This window comes from Cervus canadensis, chromosome 13 (genome assembly GCF_019320065.1).
Source record: "Cervus canadensis isolate Bull #8, Minnesota chromosome 13, ASM1932006v1, whole genome shotgun sequence".
Lineage (NCBI taxonomy): Eukaryota > Metazoa > Chordata > Mammalia > Artiodactyla > Cervidae > Cervus > Cervus canadensis.
In genome coordinates, this window is record NC_057398.1 from 70494041 (window position 1) to 70511596 (window position 17556).

Below are 17556 nucleotides of genomic sequence, written 5' to 3' on the forward strand. Positions count from 1 at the left end.
GTGTTGGAGAAGACAGAGTTCCTTTGACTACAAGGAGATGCAGTCAGTCCATCCTAAGGGAGATCAGACCTGGGTGTTCATTGGACAGACTGATGTTGAAGCTGAAGCTCCAATACTTTGGCCACCTGATGCGAAGAGCTGACTCGTTGGAAAAGACCCTGACACTGGGAAAGATTGAGGGCACTAGGAGAAGGGGACAACAGAGAATGAGATGGCTGGATGGCATCATCGACTCGATGGACATGGGTTTGGGTGGACTCCAGGAGTTGGTGATGGACAGGGAGGACAGGCGTGCTGTGAATCATGGGATCACAAAGAGTCAGACACGACTGAGTGACTGAACTGAAGAACTCATAAAACAAGTTCTGATTAGAAGCGATCATTGATGCAAGAGAGGACACAGGTAGCTTCCTTGAAGAACACAAAAATATCAATTATTCATTTAGTAAAGAGTCTCAAAATGCTCTGAAAACTCATAGTTTGATATGACTTTACTTGGCTTCTAATACTTCCAGTCAAACCATGAATGCACATTGCTCTGAAACAGCAGTGTTAGGGATTGAAATAGAGGTCCATAATAACGATCCTGAAGGCTAGAAAGGAAGAGGGAGCTTAGTATGGAAGGCAGGTGCACTTGACTACTGAGGGAGGCATTTCTGAAAACATGCTGATCTTAGAAAAGCTTTTCAAAGGCAATTTTCCATATGAAATAATGGCAAAAGATGTCATTATCTAGTTTTCAAGATGCTGAACACTGCGATTGATTAGTTGCCAGTCTCTGGGCTGCAGTGAAAGGCTGCTGGGTGTCCCTACATCTTCCTCTTGGTCAGGGAAGAACTGGTGCTCTGAGCATTGTGCTCTTACTTCCTGCCAAGAGGGCATCATTTAGGTTCACTGGAAACTCTGGTGACAAAAGTACACGAAAGCCATTCACTGAACTTAAACAAACAAACAAACAAAACCAAAAAACAGAAATATCTAGTGACTCACTCATCCAAGGCTTCTAGTGGTTTTGTAAGCACTCTTTTTCTATATTTAATTTATTTTTGCTTGGCGTACCTAAAATAGTTTTTGGTTTCTTTAAAAAAATATGAATGAAACAAGATAGAGTGGTACATGTCTCTAAGAACTGGAAAATAAAAAACGGAAAATGAGAACTGTATGTTAGAGACTGATCTATTCTTAGTGAACAATGTATACTGACTTTCCAGGCATGGTGTTCCAAGTAACTCCTTAAATTTTCCTATGCTCGAATAAAGTGTCCTTTGAAGACATGGCTTAGGGAGGCTAACTGAATTGTGCTCAGATACGCAGTCATGTTCCACTCTTTGTGACACCATGGACTGAAGCCTGCCAGGCTCCTCTGTCCATGGGATTTCCCATGGGACCCCAGGCAAGAATAATGGAGTGAGTAGCCATTTCCTTCTCCAGTGGATCTTCCCAACCCAGGGATCAAACCTGTGTCTCCTTCATTACAGGTGGATTCTTTACTGCTGAGCCACCTGGGAAGTCCAGAAGGCTAACTTTTACCAAAACAAAACAAAATAACAACAACAAATGTAAAAGGTTGGCCACTACAAGACTTGGTAGGCTGGTTACTTTTGTCAATATAGAATCACCTATAGATAGAAATTACTAGTTTGGGATTTCATATTTTCAGCCCAAGCATGATAAAAAGGCTTTGATGCATTTTAAAGGGGTTCCTAGGTGGCACAGCGGTAATTAATCTGCCTGCCACTGCAGGAGATACAAGAGTTTTGAGTTTGACCCTGGGTCGGCAAGATATCCTGGAGTAATAAATGACAACCCACTCCAGCATTCTTGCCTGGAAAATTCCATGGACAGAGGAGCCTGGCAGGCTACAGTCCATGGGGTTGCAAAGAGTCAGATACAACTGAACATGCATTCACAGCACGGCCTTTTAAAAATCACTCTCTAAGTAATCTTTTGCATTTTATAGTTGTAGAATATAGCAATCTACACACACAAGACCCACCTAATCCTGTGGTTTTAATTAAGCAGTAACTGAATTAAAAGCATAAATTTCTTACATGAAATTTAGAGCATTAATTAGGAAAAATTCTCACCCTTAAATGTCAGCTGAGTTTATATGTGGAAGGATTTAGATGGATCTGGGCATTGAGCTACAAGCTAGGTAGTTCACATGCTACATGTTTCATGGCTCTGAAAACAACTGACAATGGTGTGGGTTATTATTCTGAGTGGAGTGATGGATCCTGCCACATATTGGTTGTAAAGACATGTATCTGGAATTCAGATTTCTGGGGGAACTGCATTGTCCTTCTAAGTCTAATTAGTAAAACCAGTGACTCCAACACAGTCAAGGCTAACAAGAAACTTCCACAAAGTTAATAATCATGAAAAATTAAAATGATGGCTGAGAGTAAGAAAGAAAAGGTAGTTGAAAAAGGAAATTAAAAATGTTTGCAGGTAGTGGGAAAAGGAGATTAAAAAATCAAAAACATCAATACCTCAAGAGTAGTTTCAGGCCTTTAGGAATAGTGAGGTAGACTTCATCCATTACATTTTAATTGGCACATATTTAATTGATTAATATTGCTAGTTATTGTCACATATTTAATTAACACATTTAATTGCCAGTATTTCCTTCTTCATATATATTACATATAAGATGTGTTGGTGCTCCATGTCCTGGCTGTTGTAAATAGTGCTGCAGTGAACATTGGAGTGTGTGTATCTTTTCAACCCTAAGTCTTAACTGAAAAATAGCTGCAAATTAGAACTTACTACTTGTCCTTAGGCCAGTGCCTTCCTAAGTATAGTATTTTCTGAAGACTTTTCATGTCTTTGGATGTGGATCAGTGCATTGAACTTTTCCTGAGTATGAAAACTCTTAGCTTACTGCTCTTTTTATAAATGTAATACTCCAATTTTTGTGTGTACAAATTATTACAAAAAGGTTGATGAAATTCTTATTTTTGTGTAGTATATGTCACTTGAATTTTTTGTTCTCAACTACCAAAAACCTTCTTTCTTTAACACCCCGCAGTCTCAGCAGCGCATGCTCTGCCCTCGCTGCGTCCACGTTCTGTGCTCAGTGCACACATTTAATCTGCAGTTTCAAGCGCTGCTGGAGATTCTCCCCCAGAATTTAGTCTGTTCACTTAGAAAGACATATTGGACCACTTCCCCATCCTCTCCAGGGAATCCTGATATGTTCATGGATTTCCACTTGGAGATCCTTATTAAGAGACATTTAGGATCTTTTCCAACATTTCCCTTTCAGAAAATGGTGCAAAGAAACTAGGTTTTAGACCTCCTGGGCCAAGGTAACTACAGGAAACACCCCTAGAAGTGAAGTCACGGAGCCCACAGGAGTGGGAAGGTTCAGTGTTGACAGGTGGGGCCAGTGGCGCCTCAGAGAGGCCGCCACTGCCTCGCCCCCTCAGCAGGGCGCTTGTCACCTGTCTGTGCACTCTGCAGTGAGGAAGGCCTTGACCTCTGACCCCCTCCTGCCACACGGGCTTGCCTTTCATCATTTTACCTCCACACCTGCCTGCCCGGTCTGACCCTCATCCCGCTTTCTCTTCTCCAGCTGCCTTCACATTCCTAATGCCTCTCTGCCTTCCTAGCTGCACTTCAAGACCATCAGGCTCCTCCCTCACCGGTGCGACCAGCTCCTGGTCCAAGTGGCAGCCAGCCTGTGGTCTTCTTTAAACCTTCAATGGCCCCATGTTAAAACTGAACTCTGTCTACATCAATTTACTAATTTCTGTTTTAGGAGAAATCAACAGTTTCATAGATATTTCCAAGTTCACTGGAAAAGTTACTCCCATTACTCTCATACAATAAAAACAAACCCACCCCTCACTGTAGCCCTCTTTTTTCCTACTGTTTTTATACCAGGTTTTACTGACTGTCTTGTGTGAGATTTGTCTATATCATTAGTTTGTTCACTAGCCATTATTTTTCTTGATATTAAGTTGATCAATCAACATAATCCAGTTTTAAAATATTTCTCTCACAGTGTCTGTTGAAATGAAAAACTAATTTTATTGTCCAATTTACTAAATTTTGTTTCATTACTCATGTTTTTTGTGTGTGTGTCATATCTAAGAACTCTGTATGTAGTTCAAACTCACAAATATTCTATCCTATGTTTTATCCTCTTAAAAGTAATTTTAGCTCTTACATTTGGTGTCTAGGGTAGATTAAAAAAAAAAAAAAAAGACAAGCCCAATGACATGGTGAAAATATTTGCAAATCATTTACCCAATAGCAGACTGACATCCAGAATTTATAGTGAAATCTTAGAAATCAGAAATAATACACACTTACACATGGCAAAATATTTGAATAGACATTTCTCCAAAGAAGATATGTAAGCATGCATAAATGTATTCATCACAGTTCATTGTTAGGAAATACAAATTAAATCTACAATGAGACACCACTACACACATTCTAGTGTGTTTCTACATTCTAGTAGAAACAAATGTCAGAGGAGGGTTAAAAAAAAAAAAAGGTAGAAATGTATTTTATTCAGTCAGGTCAAGTTTTCCGCCATTTCAGTTTTGGTGCCAAACTTAAGGAGAATGCCATTTTAAAGAGAGCTTTATGGATTCAGAGTTGTGGGGAAGATCCAGAAATGGATTACCGCCTACAGAAGTGTATTTGAATTTTCAGCATGACCCCATCACCCTTCAGGTGAGCAGAGCTAGAAAGAACAAAACACCCTTGACCTCCTTCATCATAGGGCCTCTAAGGCTAAAAGGGAAAGTGATGACCATGCAAATTATACCCGGATCCATGAGTCCTTACAAGCATGTGCCCTGCATTGGGAGACACGTGCAGGAGCTGTAGGGACACAGAGGCCATGCTTTCTGACGTGGGAATGAAGAAAGTGTTTCCTTGCTAGAACAACATTGGCGGGAGACAGCATGCTTTATCTCACAACCTCTGTATACGGTTTCCTGCATGTTTGTGTTTACTTGTGAAAAGGCTTACAGTGGTAGAGGCAGGAGTTCCAACTGCAATTACCTCACCCTTGACTTTATGCCAGGAGGTCACTGTTCCTGTCTCACATGTGTTGAAGCACTATCTCTGCTACTGACATCTTTTATTGAAGTACAGCTGATGTACAATATTTTATAATTTGTTGTTGCTGTTTTATTCGCTCAGCCATGCCAACTCTTTTGCGACCCCATGGACTGTAACCTGCCAGGCTTCTCTTTTCATGAGATTTCCCAGGCAAGAATACTGGAGTGTGCTGCCATTGACTTCTCTATGGGATCTTCCTGACCCTGGGATGGAAACATCTCCTGTGTCTCCTGCACTGCAGACAGATTCGTTACCACTGAGCTACCACCAGAGAAGCCCCGTTATATAAGTTACAGGTGTGCAACATAGTGATTCATAGTTTTTAAACGTTATACTCCATTTACAGTTACTATACAACAATACTCATTATCATAGAAATGCAAATCAAAACCACAATGAGGTTCTATTTCACGCCAGTCAAGAATGGCTGCTATCCAAAATTGTACAAGCAATAAATGCTGGAGAGGTTGTGGAGAAAAGGGAAGCCTTTTACACTGTTGGTGGGAATGAAAACTAGTACAGCCACTATGGAGAACAGTGTGGAGATTCCTTAAAAAAAAAACTGCAAATAGAAGTGCCATATGACCCAGCAATCCCACTGCTGGGCATACACACCGAGGAAACCAGAAGTGAAAGAGACACATGCACCCCAATGTTCATCACAACACTGTTTATAATAGCCAGGACAAGGAAGCAACCTAGATGCCCATCAGCAGACGAATGGATAAGAAAGCTGTGGTACATATACACAATAGAATATGATTCAGCCATTAAAAAGAATACATTTGAATCAGTTCTAATGAGGTGGATGAAATTGGAGCCTATTATACAGACTGAAGTAAGCCAGAAAGATAAGCACCAATACAGTATATTAACGCATATGTATGGAATTTAGAAAGATGGTAATGATAACCCTGTATGCGAGACATCAAAAGAGACACAGATGTATAGAGCAGTCTTTTGAACTCTTTGGGAGAGGGCGAGGGTGGGATGATAATGGGAGAATGGCTTTCAAGCATGTAAATTATCATATGTGAAATGGATCGCCAGTCCAGTTTTGATGCATGATACAGGGAGCTCGGGGCTGGTGCACTGGGATGACCCAGAGAGAGGCGATGGGGAGGGAGGTGGGAGGGGCGTTCTGGATGGGGAACACATGTACACCCATGGCGGATTCATGTCAGTGTATGGCAAAACCAATACAATACTGTAAAGTAAAAAAATTAAAAAATAGGAAAAAAAAATACTGGCTATTTTCCCCATGTAGTACAATATATCTCTGTAGCTTATTTATTTGATACATAGCAGATTTATTTCTTAATCACCCACCATTATTCTGCACGCCCCCACCCTCTCCCCACAGGTAAACTAGTTTGTTCTTTATATCTGTGAGTCTGCTTCTTTTTTGTTACATTCACTAGTTTGTTGTGTTACTGAGATTCCACATAAAAGTGATATTCTGTATCTTTCTCTGATTTATTTCACTGATATAAAATTCTCCAAATCCACCCTCCACACACACACACACACACACACACATACACACATATATACACATATATATACACACACATATATATATGCACACATATACCACATCTTTTTTATTCAGTCATCTGATGACAAACACTTACGTTACTTTCATATCGTCAGTTCAGTTTAGTTCATTTCAGTCGCTCAGTCATGTCCGATTCTTTGCGAACCCATGAACTGCAGCACACCAGGCCTCCCTGTCCATCACCAACTCCCATAGTCCACCCAAACCCATGTCCATTGAGTCGGTGATGCCATACAACCATCTCATCCTCTGTCATCCCCTTCTTCTCCTGCCCTCAATCTTTCCCAGCATCAGGGTCTTTTCAAATGAGCTCTTCACATCAGGTGGCCAAAGAATTGGAGTTTCAGCTTCAACATCAGCCCTTCCAATGAACATCCAGGACTGATCTCTTTTAGGATGGACTGGTTGGATCTCCTTGCAGTCCAAGGGACTCTCAAGAGTTTTCTCCAGCACCACAGTTCAAAAGCATCAATTCTTTGGCACTCAGCTTTCTTTATAGTGCAACTCTCACATCCATACATGACCACTGGAAAAACTATAGCCTTGACTAGACAGACCTTTGTTGACAAAGTAATGTCTGTGCTTTTTAATATGCTGTCTAGGTTGATCATAACTTTCCTATCAAGGAGTAAGCATCTTTTAATTTCATGGCTGCAATCACCATCTGCAGTGATTTTGGAACCCCCCAAAATAGTGTCTGACCTGTTTCCACTGTCTCCCCATCTATTTCCCATGAAGTGATGGGACCAGATGCCATGATCTTAGTTTTTTGAGTGTGAGCTTTAAGCCAACATTTTCACTCTCCTCTTTCACTTTCATCAAGAGGCTTTTTAGTTCCTCTTCACTTTCTGCCATAAGGGTGGTGTCATCTGCATATGTGAGGTTATTGTTATTTCTCCCGGCAATCTTGATTCCAGCCTGTGCTTCCTCAAGCCTAGCATGTCTCATGATGTACTCTGAATATAAGTTAAATAAACAGGGTGCCAATATACAGCCTTGACGTATTCCTTTTCCTATTTGGAACCAGTCTATTGTTCCGTGTCCAGCTCTAACTGTTGCTTCCTGACCTGCATACAGGTTTCTCAAGAGGCAGATCAGGTGGTTTGGTATTCCTGTCTCCTTCAGAATTTTCCACAGTTTATTGTGATCCACACAGTCAAAGGCTTTGGCATTGTCAATAATACAGAAATAGATTTTTTTTTTTATGAAACTCTCTTGCTTTTTTTATGATCCAGCAGATGTTGACAATTTGATCTCTGGTTCCTCTGCCTTTTCTAAAACTGGCTTGAACATCTGGAAAGCCACGGCTCATGTATTGCTGAAACCTGGCTTGGAGAATTTTAAGCATTACTTTACTAGCGTGTGAGATGAGTGCAATTATGAGGTATTTTGAGCATTCTTTGGCATTGTTTTTCTTTAGGATTGGAATGAAAACTGACCTTTTCCAGTCCTGTGGCCACTGCTGAGTTTTCCAAATTTGCTGGCATATTGAGTGCAGCACTTTCACAGCATCATCTTTCAGGATTTGAAATAGCTCAACTGGAATTCCATCACCTCCACTAGCTTTATTCATAGTGATGCTTCCTAAGGCCCACTTGACTTCACATTCCAGGATGTCTGGCTATAGGTGAGTGGTCAAACCTTCATGATTATCTGGGTCATGAAGATATTGTTGCACAGTTATTCTGTGTATTCTTGCCACCTCTTAATATCTTCTGCTTCTGTTAGGTCCATACCATTTCTGTCCTTTATTGAGACCATCTTTGCATGAAATGTTCCCCTTGGTATCTCTGTTTTTCTTGAACAGATCTCTAGGCTTTCCCATTCAATTGTTTTTCCTCTATTTCTTTGCACTGATCACTGAGGAAGGCTTTCTTATCTCTCCTTGCTATTCTTTGGAACTCTGCATTCAGACGGGTTCATCTTTCCTTTTCTCCTTTGCTTTTCGCTTCCCTTCTTTTCACAGCTATTTGTAAGGCCTCCTCAGACAACCATTTTGCTTTTTTGCGTTTCTTTTTCTTGGAGATGGTCTTGATTCTTGTCCTGTACAATGTCACAAACCTCTGTCCATAGTTCATCCAGCACTCTATCTATCAGATCTAGTCCCTTAAATCTATTTCTCACTTCCACTGTATAGTCATAAGGGATTTGATTTAGGTCATACCAGAATGGTCTAGTGGTTTTCTCCACTTTCTTCAATTTCAGTCTGAATTTGGCAACAAGTAGTTCCTGAGCTGAGCCACAGTCAGCTCCCAGTTTTATTTTTCCTGACTGTATAGAGCTTCTCCATCTTTGGCTGCAAAGAATATTATTAATCTGATTTTGGTGTCAACCATCTGGTGATGTCCATGTGTAGAGTCTTCTCTTCTGTTGTTGGAAGAGGGTGTTTGCTGTGACCAGTGTGTTCCCTTGGCAGAACTCTATTAGCCTTTGCCCTGCTTCATTCTGTACTCCAAGGCCAAATTTGCCTGTTACTCCAGGTGTTTCTTGTCTTCCTACTTTTGCATTCCAGTCCTCTATAATGAGAAGGACATCTTTTTTGGGTATTAAGTCTAGAAGGTCTTGTACGTTTTCAGAGAACCATTCAAGTTCAGCTCCTTCAGCATTACTGATTGGGGTATAGATATGGGTTACCAATATATTGAATGGCTTGCCTTGGAAACGAACAGAGATCATTCGGTCGTTTTTGAGACTGCATACAAGTACTGCATTTCGGACCCTTTTTTTGACCATGATGGCTACTCCTTTTCTTCTAAGGGATTCCTGCCCACAGTAGTAGATATAATGGTCATCTGAGTTAAATTCATCCATTCCAGTCCATCTTAGTTCACTGATTCCTAGAATGTTGATGTTCACTCATGTCATCTCCTGTTTGACCACTTCCAATTTGCCTTGATTCATGGACTTAACATTCCAGGTTCCTTTGCAGTATTGCTCTTTACAGCATCGAACCTTGCTTCTATCTCCAGTCCCATCCACAGCTGAGTGTTGTTTTTGCTTTGGCTCCGTTCCTTCATTCTTTTTGGAGTTATTTCTTCACTGATCTCCTATACCATATTGGGCACCTACTGACCTGGGGAGTTCATCTTTCAGTGTCTTATCTTTATGCCTTTTCATACTGTTCATGAGGTTCTCAAGGCAAGAATACTGAAGTGGTGCCATGCCTTGGCAATTGTAAGTAATGCTGCTATGAACAGTGGAATCCATGTATTTTTTTGAAATGGTGGTTTTGGTTTTTTTCAGACATAAACTCGAGTGGAACTGTTGGATCATATGGTAGCTCTATTTTTAGTTTTTTTTGAGCAATATTTATACTGTTTTATGTAGTGCCTGTTTCAGTTTACTTTCCCACCAACAATGTAGAAAGGTTCCCTTTTCTCCATATCCTCACGAACATTTCTTGTTTGTATATCTGGTTTTGTTTTGTTTTGTTTTGTTTTTAACTGCATTTCCCTGATGATTAGTGATGCTGAGCACCTTTTCATGTGCTGCTATTGAGTATTTTTAAACTGATATATACATGTATAAATCTTAACCTCTGTGCAATTTCTTTTATATTTCTCCCATTTAGATGTGGATATTTCTCCCACTTAGATGTGGGTTTAGTCCCTTACATTTAACAAGAGGTGATACAGAGTGATGAGGGCTTACTTATCACTGAGGAATGTCCTGGAAATAACACTGTGTTATGTCCACAGTTAAGCCTGAATAGGCCATGAGCCACTCAGGTCAGTCTCCTGTTGCAGCCCTCCACCACCCAGAATGAGCTCTGCAGTCCTGCCTTCTAGAACGAAACCCAGGCCTCGTGGGGAGGCTTCCTGAAGCTCCTCCAGCAAACCAGCTTCAGCTACAGATGTGGCAGTGACATCACCTCCAGAGGAATCCAGCTTCTAGTGTGAGTGTCAGCCCCAACCTGTGAGTCTCCTCTCCTGCGACCCCAACATCCTAGATCAGAAAGAGCCATCCCCACTGTGCCCTGTCTGAATTCCTCACCTTGGGACCATGAGCAAAACAAAAAGGGTGTCATGTCATGACACTGGGGGTTAGTTTATAAAAACATTTTATATTAAAAGTAATGAGAAAAACACACTCGAGGAAAATTCACAGGTTGCAACAGAACATATAGTAAAATCTGTGTTTCCTTCCTTCCCTCTTCTATAGCCTACTAGTTGCTGTCTCTGGAAGTAACAACTTTTTTAAGTTTTTGTACTCTTTCCAGATATATTCAGGGAATGATTAGACAGTGCTGACACTCTGACAAGCATTTTTCTAAGAGCTTTACCTACATTTACTCATTTACTCTTTGTTAACCGTGGATTCTCAGGTGGTAGCTGGAAAGGGAGTAATTTGCTTAATCCTGATTTCTTTCCAAAAGTGGGTGTCTGACTGATGCACTCTACTCCCTTTTGAATGATGTTCCTCCAATGTATTTGGAAATGCATTCCCTAGGGACTTGCCTGGCAGTCTAGTGCTTAGGACTTCGCCTTCCAAAGTTGTGCGAAGGGGGATTGCGGGGTCATCCCCTGGTGGGACCTAAGATGCCACATGCCTGAAAGCCAAAAATCTGAAAACAAGAAAACAACGGAAACAATATTGTAACCATGTATATTGTCACCCTGCTTATTTAACTTATATTCAGAGAACAACATGCAAAATGCCAGGCTGCATGAAGCACAAGCTAGAATCAAGATTGGTGGGAGAAATATCAATAACCTCAAACATGCAGATAACACCACCCTTATGGAAGAACATGAGGAAGGACTAACATGCCTCCTGATGAAAGTGAAAGAGGAAGGTGAAAAAGTTGACTTAAAACTCAACATTCAGAAAACTAAGATCATGGCATCCAGTCCCATCACTTCATGGCAAATACATGGGGAAACAATGAATATGATGAGGACTTTATTTTTGGGTCTCCAAAATCACTGCAGATGGTGATTGCAGCCATGAAATTACAAAAAAAAAAAAGTTTGCTCCGTGTAAGAAAAGCTATGGCCATCCTAGACAGCATATTAAAAAGCAGAGACATTACTTTACCAACAAAGGTCCATCTAGTCAAAGCTATGGTTTTTGCAGTAGTCATATATGGATGTGAGAGTTGCACTATAAAGAAAGCTGAGTGCCAAAGAACTGATGCTTTTGAACTGTGGTGTTGGAGAAGACTCTTGAGAGTCCCTTGGACTGCAAGGAGATTCACCAATACCATCCTAACGGAAATCAGTCCTGGATGTTCATTGCAAGGGCTTATGTAGAAGCTGAAACTCCAATACTTTGGCTACCTGATGCGAAGAACTGACTCGTTTGAAAAGACCTTGATGCTGGGAAAGGTTGAAGGCAGGAGGACAAGGGGACGACAGAGGATGAGATGGTTGGATGGCATGTCCAACTCGATGGACACGAGTTTGAGCAAGCTCCGGGAGTTGGTGATAGACAGGGAAGCCTGACGTGCCACAGATCATGGCGTTGTAAAGAGTCAGACATGACTGAGGGACTGAATTGAACTGAACTGAATATAGTAACAAATTCAGTGCATTGTTATGAAATCCTATTAAAAAAGAAATACATTCCCTAATTCTTATTTAAATTTTATCCTCATTTTGCTTATTTATACATATACAAACACATTTTCCATCAAGCTGGGAAGCACAGAAATCTTCATTTAGAGTAATATCGCATTGCCTGTTATCTTCCATCTTCAGTTATCTCGCAGGTGGGTAATTCTTGGATAAAATATGACACCATCTTAGTTATTTTCTTACTTCATCAAGGACCCGCTTAGTCTGTTAGTTCAGATACTTGGAGGTGAGCTGAGTCAGGAATGAAGGGCTGGCTCACACAGTAAAGAACCTGCCTGCAGTGCAGGAGACACAGGCTCAATCCCTGTGTCGGAAAAATCCCCTGGAGAAGGGAACGGCTACCCACTCCAGTATTCTTGCCAGGAGAATCCCACAGACAGAAGAGATATGCTGGCTACAGTCCATGGAGATGCAAAGAGCTGGACATGCCTGAGAGACTAACACTTTTAAACTTTTTTTTTTTAAAGAAATGATAAGGTATGTACTACACCTGGGCTTCCCAGATGGCTCAGTGGTAAAGAATCCTCCTGCCAATTCAGGAGGCACAGAGTTGCATCCCTGGGTTGGGAAGAGCCCCTGGAAAGGAAATGGCTACCCACTCCAGTATTCTTGCTTTTAAAATCCCATGGACAGAAGAATCTGGTGGGCTACAGTCTATGGGGTCACAAAGATCAGATGCGATGGAACACACAGGCACACACACAGTACAGCAGTCCGTACCTTGTAAGGGCACCTGCTTTGTTTTAATGGGGCAACTTCTCATCTTTCTCCTAAGGTTTTCACTTCTGTGTTTTAGGGGGCTGGTCCCTTATCATCCTATAGCCACTTTTCATGACCATGAAAATGGGGTGTGATTAAGTGTTGAATTATGACCCAGAACACACGTTTAATCCTAGAGTTTTGGGTTATCTAAAATTACTCATTGAGAAAAGCAATAACTACATGTTGACCCAACCTATAGGTGAAAACACAGTGATTTGTTTATTGTTAATTGTTCAGTGAATAGCCAGGATTTACACTCAAAAACAGATAAATTGCTAAATGAATTGGCAGAGATTGAGAGATAAGTCTGTACATTTAGGTGCATACAGAAAAAAGGAAGTGATAAATATAAAGAATGAGAGAAGGGCTTACATAATTTGATAAGCATATGGTTAGAGAATATGACATTTTATAATTCATTTTCGATTAATGCTGATTTTTATTTCAACTGGAACATATTTTGAATTATTTGATCTGGAAATAGCTGGTGACTTAAAATACTAGAAATGATGGGAGATGATACATGCACAGGAATAGAAATAACTATATTCTCAACGTGTTAGCCTTGTCCCTCTTCACCCTGAGATGTTCACAAACATCTACATCTGGGGTACAGGCCATTTTCTCTCATGTAAATTATTTTCTTAATCAGAGAGGGATCTGTGAGCCTGTGATGGGGCTTTTGAAATGCAGTGTTTACTCTGAAAAGCCAGACCTGTGGCAGAATCGCAGCGGCAGCGGGCAGTGCAGTCTGACTCGTCCTGTGCAGAGCCCAGCTGAGTCTGCATGCTCTGTGACGTGTCGTCACCACGGTGACGTGTTAATGCACATTCTGCATTCGTACCAAGTGCCACTGTGCGAGCTGAGAGGTTCACTTATAATACCAACTGAGAAGGGCTCACCTTCAACCTTCAGAGTTTGAAAATGGGAAACCTGAACTGCTGTTCTGGAGATCGGTTCCCACTGATCCTCTGAGGGCTGTTCCTTCAAATGGCTGCTTAATTTTTACTGAATTTTTTTTCCTTTTTTTTTTCCATTTCCATCACTCTAGTTTATCTACAGAGTTGCAAATGTATTTTATAATCTTGTTTTATTCCTTAATTTATACATTTTGATTCTTCTGTCAGATGGCTGCCTTGAATATCTTCCTAAATTTAGAAAAATATACAATTCTCCAGTGGCAGTTTTGTACACACTCTACTGGAGAACAGATGGAAGGAACTGAACCAGGAGAACCATGATGTCTCCCCAACAATGTAAATTACAGGAAAAGGGAATTACAGCTGAAATCTTCTAAATGCAGCTTCCCATGTCTACAGTGCTAGTAGTGTAGATCCAGAGACTTTCAAACAGGAAAGAAACTGGGATTTACTGGTGGGATTTCCATGGGAGGATGTGGGCAGGAACACTGTTTGGCTGTTGCCAGGGAGGTTGGTAAGATGGGGCAGTGCTATTGGATTAGTAGGATGAACGTTTGGTCACTGAGGGAAGGAGGGTCTTTCTGTTGACCCTCATGGGGATCTTGGGGTGTGGTCTCCAGGCTGTGAGTATGGAGATGATTTTCAAAAAGAATGCGGGGCTCTGTTGTCTTCCACTACAGGGTCTAAAGCATGATGAGGAGTTGATAGAGTAAGAATTTTAGTGAGGAAAGACTCAAGCTCCTGCCCATTCTTAGCTAGCACTTGGTCCAGGCTGCTCAAATCAGTGCTCAGTTCAGCTCTGAGACTTTGAGCATCAGAAGCTTAATTCAGGCACCAAAGCCCAGCACAGATAGAGACCTCCACAGCTAATTCACATGAACTCCTCATCCAGACTTAATCAGTGAAAGGGAAGCTAATTCTTGGTAGAGCCATCATGTGGCCTTTGGTTTAGAAGGTTCTGAGCTCTGAGCCAACTTGGCCTACAATCAGACCACTGGTCACTCAGCAAGGTGACCTGGGCATTGAAAAGGCTGTTGTGACATGGTTGACCATGTGAAGAATCTGTGGAGGATGGACAGAGTTGGAATCCTGTGGTCTTTCTGAGGGGCTTTGCCTCAGAAGAAAGTTGTATTTTGGATCAGGAATTAAAATATAGAGACAAGTGGTAGAAGGAGGATTTGAGCTCTTTTTTAGGCTGAGGCATCTTCTCCAGGGCATCAGCTCTCATCCACAGAAAACTAGGTGCAGGCGAATTTGAGAGAGAGAGAGGGGGGCATTCTTTATTGTGTGACTCTTGGAAAGTCACTGGATCTCTCTAAATTTCAACACACTTCGTTGTAACATGGGTTACAGCCCCCACTCTGTCCTCCCTGCCTTCCCAACAGGACTGGGTGTCAGAGGAGGTGTTAGCAGATACTCTCTATGAACTGTAAAGCCTTGTTACTGTGCAAAAGCTGGACTAAGTTCCCATCCCGACTCACTTGGAGCCATCAAAATGCCTTCTCTCCTTTCAACCACTGCTAAAGGTCCACATTATTCTTACCGTCTATCAAAATTGAACACTTACAGAGTGCTTGTGAAGCTTTTCTATGTATTTGGCTGCATCGAATCTTAGCTGTGGCACATGGGATCTTCATGGCATCCTGCAGATCTTTAGTTGTAGTGCACTGACTCCCTAGTGTAGCATTTGAGCTCAGTAGTTGCAACATGTTTTCTAAGTTGCTTCCAAGCATGCAGGGTCTTATTTTCCTGATCAGAAATCAAACACCCATCTCCTGCATTGCAAGGCAGATTCTTAACCTCTGGACAGCCTGGGAAGTCCCTCCTTTATTTTTCTAATATTTTACCTGTACTTAATCATTATTGGCCTCATAATACTAAAAATAGGCCATATTAACATTTCTTCAACTCAGCACAGGGAACTGAGGCAAAGAGGGATCCATATGTCTTTCCCATGTACCTGCTTCTCCTGAACAGGATCTGAATCCAGTCCATCAGGCATGGTCACCATGCTCTGCTGAGCTTCTAGGTCTCAGTTAAACAGAGATGTTTGCCTGCACAGCCAGTCTGTGGGTGTTTTCAGTGTACATCAAACTGCAGATCTTCCTAAGTCCACCTTGGATTTAGGAGGCCCTGCTAGGCATCTGGTGAGGAAGGGGAACAGAGGATTGAACTGTGGATCAAAGATGATCAGTTTCCGTATATTCTTCTGCCAGCAAGATGTCAACAGCTCTCTCCTTTATGATGCATTTCTCAGGACGCTTTGTCCGGAAGACCAGAAGAGACATTCCTCAGAATTCAAGACCATCAAGCACCAGCTTGGTCAAGATGGTTCCTGTTTGGCCACAAAATAGGGTGCACCCTATAACTGACCCAGTTGAATATACTGTGGAAATTTTCTCATTAAGTTCACTCAAGAATAATTATTGTAGTATGTTCAGTGCCTCATATTTAAGAAAACAACTGAAATATTAAGCAATGTTCTTCTGGTGTTTCATGCATTCTAACTGAAACTTACTACATTGGTTGGTACTGTTTTAGCTATGCAATTTAAAATTCAGCATTTAATTCATGTTTAAGAGTAAAGATAGTCTCTAGCTTTGGTTTGGACTATGGCTAATGTTTTACCATTAGCTGGGATATGTTCCTCCCTGAAGCCATCTTTCAAGATTCTTTAAGTTATTAGACTTTATTTAGAACAGGATTTCATTGATATAAAAGTTGTACAGATGATACAGAAAATTCTTGCATCCTGTCACTTCAGTTTCAGCTATCATATGTTACTCACAGGTAATATATATGTGGTACGTTTATTGCAGTTACTTTCCAGACCAGGGATCTCCTACCTTGGCAGGTAGATTCATAACCACTGAGCCACCAGGGAAGCCCTTCAGGATTCTTTTAAACAAAACTGTATTTCAGAATCCACCTTATTGGGTCAATCACACCTTCATTTAATCGTAAATCTCACTTCTTAGTAGGTCTTGTATTTTCATTGCTCGTGATTCATCACTCTGCCACTTTCCTCATTCAAACTTTTCCCTATTAGAGCCTCAGAATGAATCCCTCCCCCCTCACCCAAGGCACCTAGTACTAGAGAGCCTCCTTCCTTCTGCAGGGAGGCTCTGGTGGTACCCACAAGCAGCACCCAGTTCTGAAGGAATCTGAGAAAGGACTTCAGTTCAGTTGCTCAAATGTGTCAGATTCTTCGCGACCCCATGGATCACAGCACGCCAGGCCTCCCTGTCCATCACCAACTCCCGGAGATTACTCAAACTCATCTTCCTTGAGTCAGTGATGCAATCCAACCATCTCATCCTCTGTCATCCCCTTCTCCTCCTGCCCTCAGTCTTCTGAGCATCAAGGTCTTTCCCAATGAGTCAGTTCTTCACATCAGGTGGCCAAAGTATTGGAGCTTCAGCTTCAACATCAGTCTGTCCAATGACCACCCAGATCTGATCTCCCTTAGGATGGACTGGTTGGATCTCCTTGCAGTCCAAGGGACTCTCAAGAGTCTTCTCCAACACCACAGTTCAAAAGCATCAATTCTTCAGTGCTCACCTTTCTTTTCATTCCAACGCTCACATCCATTCATGACTACTGGAAAAACCACAGCCTTGAAGAGACAGAATCTTATTGGCAAAGTAATGTCTCTGCT

General features: G+C 41.5%; 1 protein-coding gene across 14 annotated transcripts in view; it reads left to right on the forward strand.

Annotated features, from left to right (window-relative positions):
* The window catches only part of LOC122452557, a 72450-nt gene that overhangs the window by 19451 nt on the left and 35443 nt on the right, over positions 1-17556 (forward strand). Inside the window, exon 1 of one of the 14 annotated variants that reach the window (XM_043486276.1) lies at positions 10410-10535. The exons of the other annotated variants lie outside the window; for them this stretch is intronic. The gene's annotated coding sequence lies outside the window, so the exon portion shown is untranslated. Of the gene's footprint in view, positions 1-10409; positions 10536-17556 lie in introns of those variants that run through there. 14 annotated transcript variants of the gene reach the window in all.